This window comes from Schistocerca gregaria, chromosome 9, assembly GCF_023897955.1.
Source record: "Schistocerca gregaria isolate iqSchGreg1 chromosome 9, iqSchGreg1.2, whole genome shotgun sequence".
Classification (NCBI taxonomy): Eukaryota; Metazoa; Arthropoda; class Insecta; order Orthoptera; family Acrididae; genus Schistocerca; species Schistocerca gregaria.
In genome coordinates, this window is record NC_064928.1 from 238,309,871 (window position 1) to 238,329,191 (window position 19,321).

General features: G+C 39.1%; 1 long non-coding RNA gene across 1 annotated transcript in view; it reads left to right on the plus strand.

Moving 5' to 3' along the window:
- LOC126291645 (uncharacterized) overlaps positions 1-19,321 on the plus strand; it is a 109,159-nt gene that overhangs the window by 82,890 nt on the left and 6,948 nt on the right. The window contains exon 5 of the long non-coding RNA XR_007551831.1: positions 18,014-18,315. This is a non-coding gene — a long non-coding RNA (uncharacterized LOC126291645). The remainder of the gene's footprint in view (positions 1-18,013; positions 18,316-19,321) is intronic.

Genomic DNA, 19,321 nt, shown 5'->3' on the forward strand with positions numbered 1-19,321 from the left:
CCGCAACTACCCTCCCGACCTGGTACAGAAGCAGATAACCAGAGCCACTTCCTCATCCCCTCAAACCCAGAACCTCTCACAGAAGAACCCCAAAAGTGCCCCACTTGTGACAGAATACTTCCCGGGACTGGATCAGACCTTGAATGTGGCTCTCCAGCAGGGATACGACTTCCTAAAATCCTGCCCCGAAATGAGATCCATCATTCATGAAATCCTCCCCACTCCACCAAGAGTGTCTTTCCGCCGTCCACCTAACCTTCGTAACCTCTTGGTTCATCCCTATGAAATCCCCAAACCACCTTCCCTACCCTCTGGCTCCTACCCTTGCAACCGCCCCCGGTGTAAAACCTGTCCTATGCACCCTCCCACCACCACCTACTCCAGTCCTGTAACCCGGAAGGTGTACACGATCAAAGGGAGAGCCACGTGTGAAAGCACCCACGTGATTTACCAACTGACCTGCCTGCACTGTGACGCTTTCTATGTGGGAATGACCAGCAACAAACTGTCCAGTTGCATGAATGGACACAGGCAGACAGTGTTCGTTGGTAATGAGGATCACCCTGTGGCTAAACATGCCTTGGTGCACGGCCAGCACATCTTGGCACAGTGTTACGCCGTCCGAGTTATCTGGATACTTCCTACCAACACCAACCTATCCGAACTCCGGAGATGGGAACTCGCCCTTCAGTATATCCTCTCTTCTCGATATCCGCCAGGCCTCAACCTCCGCTAATTTCAAGTTGCTGCCCCTCACACCTCACCTGTCTTTCAACCACTTCTTTGCACCTGTACTTCCGCCTCGACTGACATCTCTGCTCTTACTCTTTGCCTTTAAATATGTCTGCTTGTGTCTGTGTATGTGCGGATGGATATGTGTGTGTGTGTGTGTGTGTGTGTGTGTGTGTGTGTGTGTGTGTGTGTGTGTGTGTGCGTGCGCGAGTGTACACCTGTCCTTTTTTTTCCCCTAAGGAAAGTCTTTCTGCTCCCGGGATTGGAATGACTCCTTACCCTCTCCCTTAAAACCCACATCCTTTTGTCTTTCCCTCTCCTTCCTGAAGAAGCAACCATCGGTTGCGAAAGCTAGTAATTCTGTGTGTGTGTTTGTGTGGTTTGTTCATTGTGCCTGTCTGCCGGCGCTTTCCCGCTTAGTAAGTCTTGGAATCTTTGTTGTTAATATATTTTTCCCATGTGGAAGTTTCTTTCTATTTTATTTACAAGTAAATACTCAGTTATATTTATGCAGAAAGGTTGATTCTATGTGAATTATGCAACATGTCAAGAATCTGTGCACTGAAAAACGATAAAGCATCTTGTTGGTAACAAATGTCAAAAGCCAGACACTTGAAAATAGGAATGTTTTTAGTGAATTAAGAACTACAACTATACACCACCATATATTTGTACACTGTTGAAAGGTAATGAAAAGTGAAATCTGTTTATTTCTGAAATTTTTTACACTTACACTGAACCATACATGGTAAGTAAGGGTGACACATCTGAACACTTGATGGTTGTATTCAGTACTCAAAAGGTTTATGAGTTGAACTACTTATTGTATCAGACTACACACTTGAGACATATAACTGTTTCATTAGTGTTTCTGGAAACCTGATGAGAGATAGGAGCTGTTTTGTTACTTTTCTAAAAACATGATGAGGTACATACTAAGTTTTTGAAATATTTTACCCCAGATGGGAGACACTGTACTGAATTTTTCTTTTTCTTGATGCACACCACATGCTACAACCATGCTGTGACTTATTGGAACATGAAATGATCAACATTTATCTGTACAGAAATTCTAGTTTTTAAGCGTTTCAACACATCCATATTCCACACAATGACTTGCAGATATCTTCGTGCTATTCCCAGTGACTTGCAGATATCTCAGTGCTATTCCATATTTGCTTTGATGTGCTATTCCATATTTTCTTTGATGTTTTGCTACTTATCTAAGCAACCACGAATATGATGGTGATTCTTGAAAGATACTAACAGGTACAGACTATGTTGCTGTTAAATACCATACCCACATCCCATAAATACTGCATAACATTTTAATATTTTTGTAAATTCCTTGAAGATACTGTCTGATAACTAGTAATATATGTATACTATTCTTTGTCTTTGGACTACTTGTAAGCAGTGCAGAATGCACCATGCAATTTTATGTAGATGTCTGACACAGAGCTCTGAAATAAACAAATCCTATCTTCACTGAAGTGTGTAAAAGATATTGAAATCTGTGGGCACTTGTTTCCCAAAATTTGATACATAATATCATCTGTGTACAGTATGTAATTTTGCATATTACCTAAGTGGAAATTTTCCAATTCTATCTAGCTTTAAGTGAATTTTCAACCAGAAATGGTATGTAAATTTCAGACAACCCATGATATGGACAGGACATTTTCATTTTTGTGCTTTAAGTGTTAGTTACATGACAAGTTTTATGGGAATTCACGATATAGTGCTTATAAATATCAGTTATTTCATTGATGGTGTATAGTATCCTCAACCATGAGCTGTACCAAAATGATAGTGAACTTAGCTGTGTGTTTAAACACACTTCATGGTATTCTCAACTGGACTTGAACTTAAATTGTCATAAAGAACTTTTAGTTATGTAATAGATTTTACCATATGGTATCCCCAGTTAAAGTTTTATCATGTTAGCACACTGGACTTATATTTGATCTACTATATTTCAACTACCATACACATAATTTAGTAGCCTGGAACTGAGTAGTGCTTATGTAGCACACGGAACTTTATCAAATGTTTTGAAATTTTAGTCATGTCTATGCTGCACATAGTATTTCATGAACTATTGACAATGTGAAATGGTATTGTAAGCCATGGTAGTGCCAAAAAGGCACAGAGGACTTGATCCTGAAATATGGTATCGCATTTTTCGGTAGTGAATTTGGTATTGTAATCTACAATATTGCAAGTGGTATCATATTTACAGTTATGATGAAAGTAACAGAAAATACTGTTTTCAAAACAGTATTGTTGTTGTTGTTGTTGTTGTGGCCTTCAGTTCTGAGACTGGTTTGATGCAGCTCTCCATGCTACTCTATCCTGTGCAAGCTTCTTCATCTCCTAGTACCTACTGCAACCTACATCCTTCTGAATATGCTTAATGTATTCATCTCTTGGTCTCTCTAAATGATTTTTACCCTCCACGCTGCCTTCCAATACTAAATTTGTGATCCCTTGATGCCTCAGAACATGCCCTACCAACTGGTCCCTTCTTCTTGTCAATTTGTGCCACAAACTCCTCTTCTCCCCTGTTCTATTCAATACCTCCACATTAGTTACGTGATCTACACATCTAATATTCTTCTGTAGCACCACATTTTAAAAGCTTCTATTCTCTTCCTGTCCAAACTATTTATCGTCCATGTTTCACTTTCATACATGGCTACACTCCATACAAATACTTTCAGAAACAACTTCCTGACACTTAAATCTATACTCGATGTTAACAAATTTCTCTTCTTCAGAAATGCTTATTCTTGCCATTGCCAGTCTACATTTTATATCTTCTCTACTTCAACCATCATCAGTTATTTTACTCCCCAATTAGCAAAACTCCTTTACTACTTTAAGCCTCTCATTTCCTAATCTAATACCTGACTTAATTCAACTACATTCCATTATCCTTGTTTTGCTTTTGTTGATGTTCATCTTATACCCTCCTTTCTAGACACTGTCCATTCTGTTTAACTGCTCTTCCAAGTCCTTTGCTGTCTCTGACAGAATTACAATGTCATCGGTGAACCTCAAAGTTTTTGTTTCTTCTCCATGGATTTTAATTCCTACTCCGAATCTTTCTTTTGTTTCCTTCACTGCTTGCTCAATATACAGATTGAATAACATCAGGGAGAGGCTACAACCCTGTCTCACTCCCTTCCCAACCACTGGTTCCCTTTCATGTCCCTCAACTCTTATAACTGCCATTTGGTTTCTATACAAATTGTAAATAGCATTTTGCTCCCTGTATTTTACCTCTGCCACCATCAGAATTTGGAAGAGAGTATTCCAGTCAACATTGTCAAAAGCTTTCTCTAAGTCTACAAATGCTAGAAACATAGGTTTGCCTTTCCTTAATCTAGCTTCTAAGATAAGCCGTAGGGTCTGTATTGCCTCATGTGTTTCAATATTTCTATGGAAGCCAAACTGATCTTCCTGAAGGTCGGCTTCTACTAGTTTTTCCATTCATCTGTAAAGAATTCACATTAGTATTTTGCAGCTGTGGCTTATTAAACTGATTGTTCGGTAATTTTCATATCTGTCAACACCTGCTTTCTTTAGGATTGGAATTATTATATTCTTCTTGGAGTCTGAGGGTATTTTGCCTGTCTCATACATCTTGCTCACCAGATGGTAGAGTTTTGTCAGGACTGGCTCGCCCAAGGCCGTCAGTAGTTCTAATGGAATGTTGTCTACTCCCAGGGCCTTGTTTCGACTCAGGACTTTCAGTGCTCTGTCACTCTTCACGCAGTATCGTATCTCCCATTTCATCTTGATCTACATCCTCTTCAATTTCCATAACATTTTCCTCAAGTACATCACCCTGTATTAACTTTTCAAAAAATGAATAGCTTTAGGAAGTCAATTGTGTAAGAGAACAAATAATTTATCTTATTATTTTCTGCATCAGAGTTAAGATTTACTGATTGTTGGGTGTTATTTTTAGTCTTGTTACCCCAATGCATTAATATTTGCTTTACAGTTTTTGTCTTAGTAGAAGTATTTTTTCTTTAATATTGCTAATTAGAATTTGTACGCAATTCAACAGTACAATTACATCTGACAAAACCTAATTTTTTTGTGAGAAGTAACCTTTTTCAAAATCTTTTTCCAAGATTAGCTAGGTTTTGCTTTTGCCTAAGGTTTTGCCAGCTATTATTTTCACTTAACTTCAAATCAGTTAAGTAGTCATTTTAACATTTCTCTGTTTTTTTGAAATTCAGATTCTGTGAACTTTGTTTATCTTGGAATTTTCTTATTAAATATGAGGGTCGTTCACAAAGTAAGTTCCATTTCTATTTCTGTCTGCAGCTGTGCTATGATTGCTGTTCTGAGAATTGTACGGCAGTTACTCTGACTCAAGGAGAAGACACGTACGCCATTTTCAGATCGCTCTTGCTGACATGTGCTTTTTAGTGCTTCTTTATAATGTCAGCTGCAGTTGAAAATGCTGCCACTTGTGAAATCAGATCTGTGATTTGTAGTGCTTCTTTATAATGTCAGCTGCAGTTGAAAACGCTGCCGCTTGTGAAATCATATCTGTGATTTGTTTCCTAAATACAAAGAAAGTTAAACCAAAGGAAATTCATTGGAAAATTTGCAAGGTTTATGGACAAAAAACTATGAGTGATCCAATGGTCAGAAGATGGGTCAGACTGTTCAATGAAAGACGTGATCAAGTGCACAATGAAGAGCAAAGTGAACAAGCAGTTGTGGTTACTGATGAACTGGTTCACACAACTGAAGAGAAGATTAAGCACAACCATAAGTTTACACTTAGTGTCCTTGCTATAGAAGTTCCACAAATCTCACAATCACTAAGTCATGAAACTGTTACTGAAAAACTGAAATTTTGAAAACTTTTCTTACATTGGGTACCCTAAATTCTTACTAAACAACACAAAAAACAAGGGATGGGCAGTATACTTCAGGTTTTGACACACTACAATGAAGAAGGCAATGGTTTTCTTTCTCAGATAGTCACAGGGGATGAAACTTGGGTATCGTACAACACCCCTGAAACAAAACAGCAATCAGTTTTGTGGCATGTACTGTTTGAAATACACACGACCTCGAAATTTACACATACCTTCATCTATTGTAATTTTTTGAGATGGTGTATATGCACGCTGGAAATTAGCACACACACATTATGTAGGAGGGGTCTCATCTTGTGCAGTGGGTCATAGCCAGTTTCTCCTTTCCTCTTAGCTAAGGAATTATCTCTAATATGGAATTTTCTCAAAATAGAAAGAAATCTGTCACGGCTCAAAAATGTTTGGACAGAAATTACACGACACAACAGGGTTCTTGGACCAGTGCTCTCGTATACATGGTCCCACACTTACACACATATGGACACAATTGCCAGAAACTTCCTTATTTCCATAAGTGTAACTCCTTTCCACTTTGATAATGAGCAGGTGGGTGAAAGGGAATTTGTGCTTCGTAATTTCCTGCTGCATTGTTGAGCATACAGATTAGTTTGTTCCTATATGTGTTTCATCATACTGTATGTCAGGAAATATGAAAAAAAAATTCTAGAGGTGCACTGATCTGGTCTAAACTGACAACATTGCATATTCCGGATTGTCCTGAGAATAGATCGATACTGGTTCATGATCAATAGTCATCCAATCTTCCTCAGATTCGGTACAGCGCACAGGTCTCAGCTTTCCCCTTGCCGTCAGTCTCGCTTGCTCTTCAGGCACAATATCGATGGGATTACTTGCCACTGAAGTGCTTGGAGACCTGCTCTCCTCTTCTGAATCTATCAGAAGAGTAGTATTTGCAAATAAAATCATAATTATGTACTGAGAGTTTTTTAAGTGAAAATCTGAACAAAATTTATACTGCCAGAAACTTCTTCTTGAACGTAGTCCACATAATCATCCGAGTCATCTACAGTATCTTCCTCTGACAAATCAACGTCACTTTCTTCTAAATCATGATACTACTCACGAGCAATTTCTCCGTCCATCAAGCTGCACTTCACCATGTCGACACTACTGAGACTGCGCGTGAAAAAATCGCCGCTCACAAAACCCGACAAATAAAAAGGGAAGCAAAACCCTTCCACAGCATACCCGCACCATCTAGTGACCAATACTTGAACTACAGTCCATGCAGTGCCTCCCAGACAAGCGGGAGCTGTAAGAACACACAGAGTAAGGAAGGGCAAGAACGAGAACACGCGCCCGTAAAATTATGGGTGCCGGACTTTCGGGCAGGCCGCGCGCGCCCGTGTTTTTACGGGCATCGGTTCCTAAGTGTTAAATATGAAAATTACATATGAATCAGTTTGTTGTCTATGTTATTCAAGAAACACATCACCCTGTTTGATTTCCAGACCTACAAGATAATCTGGGTTCCAGACAGAAGAATTTCGAGCAATGGATTGGAGGAGATCCTCAGAAAACAAGATCAGTATTTTTTCTTTAAAACTACCACTAGATCTGGTCAATATTTTTTACTCCCTGAAAATTCATTACAATTAATGGTCATCCAATTGTGTGTAACAAAGGAGGTCATTAAAAAGTTGGTTATCATGCGCAGCCACCATTGCTTGCTATGAGATTCTGGAAGGTCAATTTCAGTATGTCCATATAGATCTGATAGGGCTCCTCCATGAATACAAGGGCTTTCATTAGAGACTGCCCATTATGATGCACTGGGTGGAAGCCACACTTCTGAAGGATAAATGGGCAAAAATAAAAGCAGGAGCATTTGTTGATATATGGACATCACACTTCAGCCATTGACTGTGGGCATCATATCAGATGAGCACTATTTAATGAAGTGTGTAACCTCTGTGGCATACACCATTACCTCACAATGGCTGACTTCATGCAAAGCACTGGATCAGTGGAGTGTTGGAACTTTCACTTATGGGTTGTGCCCGTATGTCATGATGGCCACTGAAATGAGTCATTTCCCTTACAGAGATTCTGTATGGGGAGGCACTTACTTTGCCCATAGGATTTGTGATACCTGTACAATCACTAGAGAGCACAGAGCTCTTTATTCTCATAAAATGAGTTGAAGAACATACTGATTAGCTCAGAATACCACAACCACATGTGCACAGCTCACCAAAAGATTTTGTTTGTGAAGCACTGGAAGCTAGTGATTATGTCATGATACAGGATGATACCATCCAACCTTCACTATAGCTGCCTTACTAAGCTCACACAAAGCCATCTAACGGGGTACCAATGCTTTTGGTGTACTGCTTCATGGGAAGCATACCACTGTGCCATCAATTGCGTGGATCTTGCATGACATTGCCCACACCAATGACGTGGAGGATGCACAGACTGACTCCACCACACACATCTTCTCAGAACCTGATGGCACATCACTCACTCTGACCACTGACAACAAGTTCATGATAAAACTTGTCATACAGCAATTTGTTCCGGATGACATCCAAGTCAAGCTGGTAAGTAACTTTCTCACGGGTGACGGGAAGCACGAGGAACGTGAAGTCACCAATGACTTTGTCACCAGACATTTCACTCATAGTTACAAACTCCCAAGTGAAGTTGATTCAGCTGCAATTATGTACTATTTTTTGCTGAGGATTTAAAATGTAACAAGCTTTCGTTGCTGAAATTCAACTACTTAACTTGTCATTAATCGGTGATCTTGACTGAAGTGTGTACCTCAGACTTGTTGTACTTTCTCCACATGAAATAACATCTGGACACAACAAGCAATTTTTGTCAAGTTAATCAAATAAATAACATAGCTGAAACAGTCATTGTAATAAAATGGACACAGGTTTCATGCCTAAAACATGATGTAGGAGAAATGTACTATGGCTACTGCTATTACTCCATGTATAGATTCCAACACCTGAAAGTTACATTATACATTGTTTTGATCAAACTTATTTGAATTTATAGTTAGGATTTCATTGCTTTTATGAAACTGGTTATGGAATTTGACTTTACAATTCACTGAGATGTTTCTGAAACAGTTACCATTTCAAAATATTACAATTCTCGTATCAAAATTAGGTGGAATATGTATCCATAACAACATTTTAATTATTTTTGTTAATTAGTTTACAAATACAATTTGGTTTTAGTTTATAACATGAATCCTGTGTCTTTATAGTTGCCTGTCCTGTAAATTCTATCACTTTTCTGCGTATGAATTCCACAAGAGATAAACTGGACTACTGTTTGCATTATTTTTGACACTCTCTCATGCTAAGAAAAAAACAGAACAACTTGATTGATTAGAGGTAGAACATACATATTCAAAGGACATGTTTACTGAATGGCATCCTGTGGTATAGCCATCAGTGCTGCATTCCCGGGCTCGAAAATTCATCTGTAGGGGTTGGCACTGGGTCAAAGTGCTTCAGCCATCGTCTGATGGTCAACTGGGCCAGGGCAAAAGGCTGATATCCTGTGACATGAAGAAGGCACGTGTTCATGTAGAAACATGTGACCAGGCATTGTCTTGCAGAAAAATGGTATATGGGGTGCATTCACATAGGTCACACTGGTCACAGTGCATTGGACATGCACCAACTGCAGTTTGTGGTTGTAGCCAATAGCGCCACACATGACAAAGCCTTGAGTTGGTACTGTATGTCTTCTGCAAATGCATTCATTATGATGCCACTCCTCCATCTTTGGTGAACCAAAATGTGTCCAACATTTTCAAACAAACAGAACCTAGATTCATCTGAAAACACTATCTGATGGCATACCTGTCCCCAGTGATGCCATTCCATATGCCATTGCTGTCTAGTATTATTTCTGCACGTTTGTCAAAGGTAGGCAGAGAAGTGGACAACACACACATAACCCATGCCATAATAAACAGTGATAGACAGCCATCCCTGATAGTGTACCATGTATTAAACTATTCCACTGATGCACCAGAGCTAAGGAGAATCCAGATCTGAGGAGAATCCAGATCTGTCCTGCAATGCCATTTGGATGAAGTGTCCGTCTTCTCATGGGGTGGTCTGGGTGGTGGTACCTAACCCATGTCATCATGTTCTATGGCCTTCCATTAACCATTCTGCACAATGTTGCATTGCCAAAACACTTCATCCCACATGAGCAGCAATTTCCCATATGGATGCACCATATTGTCTTGTGCCAATAATGTGCCCTCCTTTATACTCACATATTTGATGGTATGGTTCACTCATACATCTGCGAGGCATCCTCTATGTTGCCGAAGTCACACTGACTGATTACATTCAGTTTATAGTGACGACAAGAGCCTCAGGCCCTTTTTCTGGTAGGTGGTGTTACACCACAGTATCGATGGTGACCCTGAACCTGCAAACTGACATGGTTCAAATGTTAATCATTTCTGCAGAACATACTGATGTAGATATCCTGGTAATATAAACATACTGTCTCTAGTCATTCAGGGTGCTCTGTTTTTCTGAACATGAGTGTATTTATTTTTTGTAGTTCAGTATTTTCATAAATTATTTACAGTTCATATTCAGTGATTGTAGCTCATCTGAAGTTGACTAACTGTCAGAAATACAGTACTGCAATAAAATTACAGCTAAAGCTCTTGCATTTAGGTAATTTTACATAAACTTTGCAGTGTAATATCGCATTCTTCATTTTAATTGGAATTGTAGTTTGAGTTAAATGTTATCCTAATCTTCTACATTGCGTAACCCCCAAAGTATCCCATGTAATAATTATGGATGAGACTTTGTTATGGCATGCATGCTCCAGAATAAGAGATATGTGGGGACAACAGCACCATCAATAACACAGGCCAGAGAGTTACAGCCCCAATCTGTGGGAGTGAGAGTCTGACATAGTTCAATTCAAAGCATTGTATTGAGTAGATGTGCTGTGTGTGTCTCTCACAATAAAATATTGTTAACATGTAACCATTCTGACCAAGGTAATGTGTCTCCCCATATCTTTAGTGGAGATCTATCACATTGGTGGCCCACACCTAATGCAATAACTACACTGGATGGAAATTTACTCGCTTTTTTCTACTAAACACTAACAACACTGCCATCTTCTGCTACATCATACATGTCAACTGTTCCATGTGAGGACAGTGTATGTATTCTGCCTCCATATATACACTGTAAGTGTTGTGAGTGCTTTAATTGACAAACATTGATTAAATTGGAGCCTTGTTTGTCTGTGCAAACCATCCAGCCCCAAGCTCTTGCAACAATCATTGCCATCTTCCAACTTATTATTATTAGGTGTCTCACAAGATTCAGCACTTCACATGTTGCTACTGGTATTTTATTCTCAGTGCTCAAACATTCCAATGGATTCTGGACCAATCAAGTCAACCAAGCCAGCCATGCTGCAAATTTCAGCTGCACACACTGCCATACCAGACAATGTATGACTCAAGTTTTCTCACTTATCACATGCCATTACATGTTCTACAACCATGCTGTGAGAGCTCCAAGAAACTTCTGCAATGGTTCCACATTATATGTTTCATTATCAGTCACTACAGGACACCACACTCGCACTTTGAAGACTTTATAACCAACGTAAACTGCCTCCATTCCACCCTGAACAATCAGCCCTGTGGTTCGTATCAGTGGAATGCACGTTTGCATCACTCTGAACACTGGATGATGATTACAAATTTGTTACACTGGTCCGTCTTCTGGATGAACATGCCAACATAATTATTGATGTCATCCTCACATCCTCTGTGGACGATAAATTCACTACAGCAAAATCTGCCTCAATGCAATGACTGGCACATAGTCCAGAACAACAGTTGTGACAGGACATATATGATGAACACTTGGAAGATAAAAGTCCATCGCAGTAGTGGCACTGACTGCAAACTTTTGTTAGATACAGTTATCATGCCAGACAATATGCTGCTATGAATCAAGCTAAGAGCAGTTGACAATGAATCACTGCTGCAACCCCAGTCATAGCCCAGCTGGCTCCACATGGTACAGCCTCTGCATCTCACATCACTGTGATGCATGACTCTGTTGCCACTCCTACACAGCTGTGCTGGTATGATTCATGATTCAGTGAACAATTATTGGCTTCCCTGCTTGTTCCTAAACACCAAGTGCAGACTGAATAGTGACTTCACACCCATACAGGTGAAAAGCCACCTTTGTGTGTACTAAGCCATATGCGCACCCTCAACAGTGGATAAGCTATCACACCGTTGACCGCATGTCCTCAATCACAACTTGAACACATACTTTTTAATGTATGTTCATGAAGTTTAATGCTGCATTGTTGATTCAGCTACAAGCCAGCAATGACTGGCTGTTCTCAGTACATGCAATGTCTTCTTAACTCAGCAAAAATTTCCACTGCCCATGTATGGTTCTTGTTGCTGACACAAAAAAATAAGCTTTAGGTGTGGACTTTCTTTGACATTTCCACCTCTTGCCTGACATCAAACAAGCAGCCTTCATACACCATGTGACCTGAAGCCTTGTGCCTGGGCTTTTTGACCTGGCATTGCTTCCATAGGACATCTGTTAAGACATGAGGGAATGACTTCCATGGTACTAGAGGGAGCTGCAGAGGGCAAAAATTGTAGAGGAAAACAGAGATTGGCATATATCCAGCAAATAAGTGAGGACATAGGTTGCAAGTGCTACTCTGAGATGAAGAGGTTGGCACAAGACTGGAATTAATGGCGGACTGCATCAAAGTCAATGATGAACTGTCACCGATCATTCGAGAATGTGCGACAATCATCGATGGGAACACGACAACACATCAACAGTACCTTGACACTCATCGAGGAGAAAAGATGCTTGACATAGATAATGAAAACCTCCTCCTTTACAATGTTTCAGAGGAGCTTGCACACATGCTCGAGCAGCCATACCGCCATCGAGCAGATGTGCAACTGATGCACCTGAACTTGGCATTGAAAACACAGGTTAGTCTGGTGCCTTCAGCCTTACCTCCCAAGTTAGTGACCCCACATTCCACTCTCTGCAGATTGCACATGAATGCTCACCAATGCACCATTTTCAATGACACAATCTGTCACATTGTTACTATACCCAACCTGCAGGCACACAAAAAGGTACACTGCTTAGCTTTTGGTCTACTGCAAGCAGCCAAGATGGCACTCAATGACTTCCTTTGAGTCAGCACTTGTTTCCCCTCTGACAGCCCCTGAGTGTCTCACATAAAACTTGTTCCAAGAAAGATGGCTCTCTCCCGCTTTGTGGTGGCTGCAGAATACTCAATTTTCAATCTATTAGCGTATCTGCAAATATCAATGCATCCAGAGTAAGCAGCTAAGACAGTGATATTACTATTCATGTCTTAGTCTGAAAAATGCTGTTCAAGCTTGACAGAGATTCATTGGTGGTGCCCTCTTTAGGTTGGACTGTTGTTACACATATCTTGACAATATCTTGATTTTCTCCCACAATGACCAGGACTGTAAGCATGATCCCAAACTAGTTCATGCCACCCTCATAACTGAAGAAAAATCACAGTTGTGAAAATCAGAAGTAGCCTCCCTCAGACACACTCTAAATGCTGACATCATTAAACTCAGACTATGACAGACTGAGTTTGTCTACCAGCTGTGGCCTCCACAAACGTGTCACAATTTGTGTGGATTACTGGGCATTCTCAAATTTTATTGTCACCACTTGCCATGCATTGCAGAAATTAAAGTCCCCCTCACCGACACCCTCACTGGACAAAACGTGTGTGGCAAGGAGAAGTTGGTGTGAAAAACGCAAATGCAAACTTCATTCAACCCAGCTAATGCTGGCCCCTCAAAATCAGTGTCACTCACGCACCCCTGCCCAGTCACAATGGATGCAAGAGATGCGGTGCAGTATGTGACGAAGCAAGCTGGGATATTTTTACTTCCCCTCTTGTTTTGCCATCTGCCTCCTTAAAATTCATTTTTTCATTTTTGACTAATTACCATTAACATACGTGAGTATAATCTGCATTTTCATAAAGGAGAAAGTTTGGCCCTCAGTTTTAAAGGATAAAATGCTATGTCTAATTTTGTGCCTAGTTTTATGTATGTAATTGATTTTCTAATTTATTTTGACTATTACTAGTTAGTATTTTTTGCTATAGGGTGAAATCAATAATTGTTTCACAACTTAAATTCTGTTATTGACTTATAAACAAATGTAAATTCTGTACTAATTATAAACATTTGGAGGAATAATTAATATTATTCTTAAAGGATTTATTTGACTCTATTCGAAAACATGTTAACAAAGCCTGTCCATGATTAATTGTAAAGTAATTACCAGTTTTGTCAAAGGTATTGTTGCATAATGATATCTGTTAATTTCATCATTTAAACAAATAATGTGGCTTACCTTTGTGGTAGAAGAAATTGTTAAAAAGAACCAAGTCTTCAATGTATTCCGTTAATTTAATGAGTTAAGTCTTAATTGTAATTTCTGTAAATTAAACATCAAACAGTGTATAGTTTCAGTGCCTATTAGTGTGAGCATATATAAGGGCTCAATTTTTGGTCCCAAGACAGTCAATCTACGGCCAAGTTTCAGACAACAAATCTGTGTTGGTTAGATCGACAAAAATGCTTCAACTTAACTGTGAAATAAGTGTAACACAATTAGGCCATGTGTTAAAACAATGACAGTGTCTGTTCCAAATGTACCTTTCTTTTCTTCAAGAACTGTGAACTTTGTGGTTAGGCTATTACTGCTCATAGATGTTCAATAGTAAGCTATTGTAGCAGGATGTGGATGTTTGCCTGCAATCTATTAATAAGTGTATAAATAACTGCTGACTTCTGGGTAATCAGCAGATGTTCCCATAAGATCTATATATTTTATATCTGTAACTAAACAATGGGAAATCCAGGATGGAATAATGTGCCTCGTCTCTCCAGTCATCTACCATCTTCCATATTCTCATCATCTGACTGGAAAGAAGCACTCCATTTTTGGCTCACACCATTCAGGAATAGAGTAGGTGATTCGTCTTCTGCACTAGGGTTTTGACTACCTCTTGTTGTGCACTGAAATGAGAAGTATCTTACCCACTATCCTTCCCACACCTCCCACAGTCATAGTCCACCATCCACCTAACCTACGTAATACCTTGGACATCTCTGCTCCACCCCTGCTCCCAGTCCGTTGCTTCATAGCTCATATCCCTCCAATAGACCTAGCTGTGATACTTGTTGCATAGCTCCTCCCATCACAACCTACTAGAGTCCAATCACAAGGATCACCTATCCCATAAAAGGCAGTGCTACCTTTTAAATCGCCATGTGATCTACAAGGTAAGCTGCAACCACTGTGCTATGTTCTATATGGACATGGCAACTGAGACTGTCTGTCCACATGAATGGCCACCAACAAACTGTTGCTGCAAGATGGCATGACCACTCAGTTGCTGAACATACTGCCCAACACAATGCTTCAGTGACTACTTCACAGCTGACACCATCTGGATCCTTCCTACCAACACCAGCTTTTCTGAATCGAGCAACAAGGAACTCTCCGTGCAATAAATCCTACATTCCTGTAACCCTGCCCCCTGGCCTCAGCCTTCATTAATCCTTTTCCTTCATTCACCTGTCCCCATACCTGTTTCCACTCCAGCACTACACAGATGCCTATACCACCAATTCATCTACCAGTCTTTCTTCGTTCTCTGCATCTCTCATTTCCTACCCCATCCCCCCCCCCCCCCCCCCTCCTTACCCACTTCCCACCACATCCCTGTATGCTCCCATGCTCCCAAAAGCAACACTATGCCCTCCCTGACCCCTGTCCAACTATTCTTCCCCCTCCCTGCCTCAGCCTCCTTCTTATCCCACCACCTATGGATTGCTTTTCTCAACAGTTGCTCACAGTCCGGCCAGAGACAGTGGTCATGTGACTGTGATTTATGTTTGTGTGAACATGTGAGCGTTTTCTATTTCTGAAGAAGGGCTCTTGGCTGAAAGCTCAAATGTATAGCAGTCTTTTTTTTTTTGTCTCCTTTATACGGTGAATATCTGTAACCCAACTTTATTGAAAATAGCATATTTTGAATAAGATTCTAAGTACACTGTGTTAACAACCATTGTGATCTTCTTTAGCAACAAGCTCAAAAAGCCCACAGAACTAAATACATGGTATTATGATGCACAAGGCTTAAGGTGTGAATCATGTCCTAGCAAAAAATAGTTTAAAGTGATAATATCTGCAAACAGTATGAAATAGTCCCAAGTGAGCAATTATGTGAGCAGTATAAATATAAATGATCAGTTGTTTCATAAACATAACACAATAATGATTATGGACAATATGAATCATTGGGTCTCAAGTACACTCAAATTTATTGAGCATCTTTCAGACAGTGCTTTATATTAGATTATGCAATGTTAATGTAATAGGACTGTGTCACTATGGCACCAGAGGTGTATAACTTGACTCAGTCCATACCCTTACAGATGTTGATTTCATGATGGGATTTGCAGAACACAATGCATTATTGAGTGAGGAAGTGAGTAAATGAATCTAGTCAATTTCATTTTCCATACTTGGGTTTGTAGCAATCAGTTTTCTTTTCTGAGTCAGAGCTGTGTGGATTGTTCTGGATGAGTCACTAAATTTGATGTGATACAAACAAAGAATTTTGTAGTTATAAGTTTTTGTTTTGTTTATTCAAACATGTTTCTACTTATTACTGTTCCCACGTTTCCATCTGTAGCTGAGTGTAAATGGAAGTGTGAGTGTGAATGTAAATTTAAGTATTTCAGCATCACATAAATTCAGTATTTCTAATGAAAAACAAAACTTAGTGATTTTGCAGTCTTTCACAGATGATTATGATTATGATTATTCCAATACCTGTACAAAAAGGGAAAAAACAAGAAAGGTAGTGGCTTGTTTCTGCTGTTATGGCACTAGGCTAGTATTTTGGAAGAACAGGGTTCAAGTCCTGGTATAATCATCCAAGTTAAATTTTCCATGATTTTCCTAAATACCTTAAGATGGATGCTGTAGTGTAATAAGGGAGTCTACAGAATAACATGTTCCACCTTTATCCTCTTAGGCTGATGAAAGACATTTGTGAAAACTGTAAATGTACTTTAATTAGTTTTTAGGTCTGGAACATATCACTTTGCATGCTCTGGTTTGGCTATTGACAAGGCATGACAGCAAGGTGTCCTGGAAGTATCAGAGAAACAGGGACACTGGAAAGCATATGAACAACTGTACAGTTGAAGATCAGACTTGTGAACTGTTATTCTAACTTGGCTATCAAATGTTGAAGCATCAAATAGACATCTTACAATATATTGTTAGCTACAATTTATGAGTAATTTGTTTCACTTGCCATTCTAAACGTAAACCTACAGTGGAAACATTGGTGGTATAATAGAAAACATTAATTAAAAACATGGTTACATCATTTCAGTGGCTTAAATAGATCAGAGCTCTCTTTCAGCACCCACCTCTGCTGCAAAGGAAAAGTAGTCTCATGTCACGGTCAATACCAACCGACCACTAGGTTACACAGCAATGCTTTGAGGGTTACTTTGAAATCGATACAGGTGACTTCCCTCTCTACCTACAGGGTGGTCCATGGGAAGTAGTACAGTTTAAACTGGCCACCCTGCTAACATGTAGAAGTGCTCATAGCACCTTCTGCTTCTAATTGAGCCCACATAGTATAGGATTTGGTTTAGTACAGAATCTGCCCAGTGCGGGTGTGTATTCAGGCAGTGGAAGAGTTCTGTCTTTTGCAGAGCATTGCAACTATCCAACATATAAATCACATTTGAAGGAATCATCATTTCTGGATTCCAAACAGAATGACAATATCCAGTGGCTAAAACAGTGGAGTGAGATGGATTCTGGAACCAGTGTGAAACATAAGAGACCTTAAGTTACACATCAAATGCCAGAAAATATTTGACAAGTTCATGCAGCACTGCAGTGTGGTCCGTTGCTATGTCTGTTGCCAATCCATAACACTAAAAACCCCTTGCAGGTCTTTGGAGAGGCTTCTGAAACAGGATTTAAAGTTTCACCCTTATAAATTGCAAGTGGCTCAACACTTACAGATGGGAGATTAAATTTCTGCACAGCATTACTGGAGGAAATTGATCAGGATGACACATTTCGGACACATAATGTAATGTCTGAAGAAGCAATCTGTCATCCGAATGTGCTGTCAACATACAAAATGTCCAATATTTTTTAGACACAAAGCATCTCTTCCAGCTCATGATTTTTTCCTGTGGGATCATCTCAAGAATGATGTTTTTTTTACAGTGTCTCCACAGTATTGATGAGTCACAAGCTGCAACCCAGAAAGAAGATAGAGCCCATTAATCAAGAAACAGATGATAATGCATTGAGGAGCTTACATTAATGCCTTCAGAAAAGCATTGCCAATTATGAAAGTCATTTGTACAATGTATATTTGTGGTTGGCATTTTAGCAATGGCAATGTATGGAGAACAGCCATAAGTTATATTGATGTAAATATACATTGAACCTCACAATAAACAAATGAAAGCATACAGTGTTGCATGGGCCAACTTGTAGTAATGCAATGCAGGTATGCCACACAGGTATGTATTTCTTGAGCAAGATGTATCTTTTAAGAGGAAATCTTTTCAAAAGAAAGCAAGTGGAAGAAGAATTGGACGCAACACTGGAGTCCATGGTCTTGATCTTAGACTATTTAAAAATTAAAAAACGACAATTACAAAAAAATTTTATTCATGTCATAAGTTCTGTTCATGATGATAAACTTCTAGGATGTGGAATGAGTTAAGGTGTAGCATAACAAAAGAGAAGCAATGCCGAGGAACTAAATCTGCACACTACCTTAATAATAACACTCACCATATATCATACATGTATCCTAGTAATTTAGCAGACAAGTTACTGTTTTGAAAAATCTGCTGCTTCTTTTATTGCATTAAATAGAACCTGTTCATTTCCTGCTGGTAGGATAATACATGAATATATATTGTGTATTTTACAATATTATTTCTGATCCTTGTAGGTCAACTTGGTGAATTTATGACAAACTTATTTGCTTAAAATACATATTAACTTGTGAAAACGTTATTTAATATTGGTTAAATTACATAGATGTCATTGTAAAAGCTCCTGCATTTAATGAAAATGGTCTAAAATCGTATTTATTGAGCAACTCACCTTCCTGCAAGATGCATTTTTACATAAATGATCAAGAGAATGTTGCATTTTCAACATATCCCTGAGAAAGCTTTATCATTTTGAGAAAGAATAAAACTCATCTTTAATAATGATGGAACAAGTAAGTTATGTGAGACACTGAAGTCTCAGCCAAAGATATGTGACCAATAACTGCTCAGTTTTGAAAGGAAAAAATGTATGATTGGAGGATTTGGGAGAACAATGAAATTTTTATTTAGGTAAAATAATTCCAACTCTCATTGTGCAACATTTCTTTATTTCTTTTATTCAATATTTTATCAGTTTTTAAGGAGTCAAATATCAACATTCCTCTCATAAATGTACATTGTGTACATATATAGATGTATGGATTTATATATATTGTAAAATAGCAACAATTGGAGTTTAACA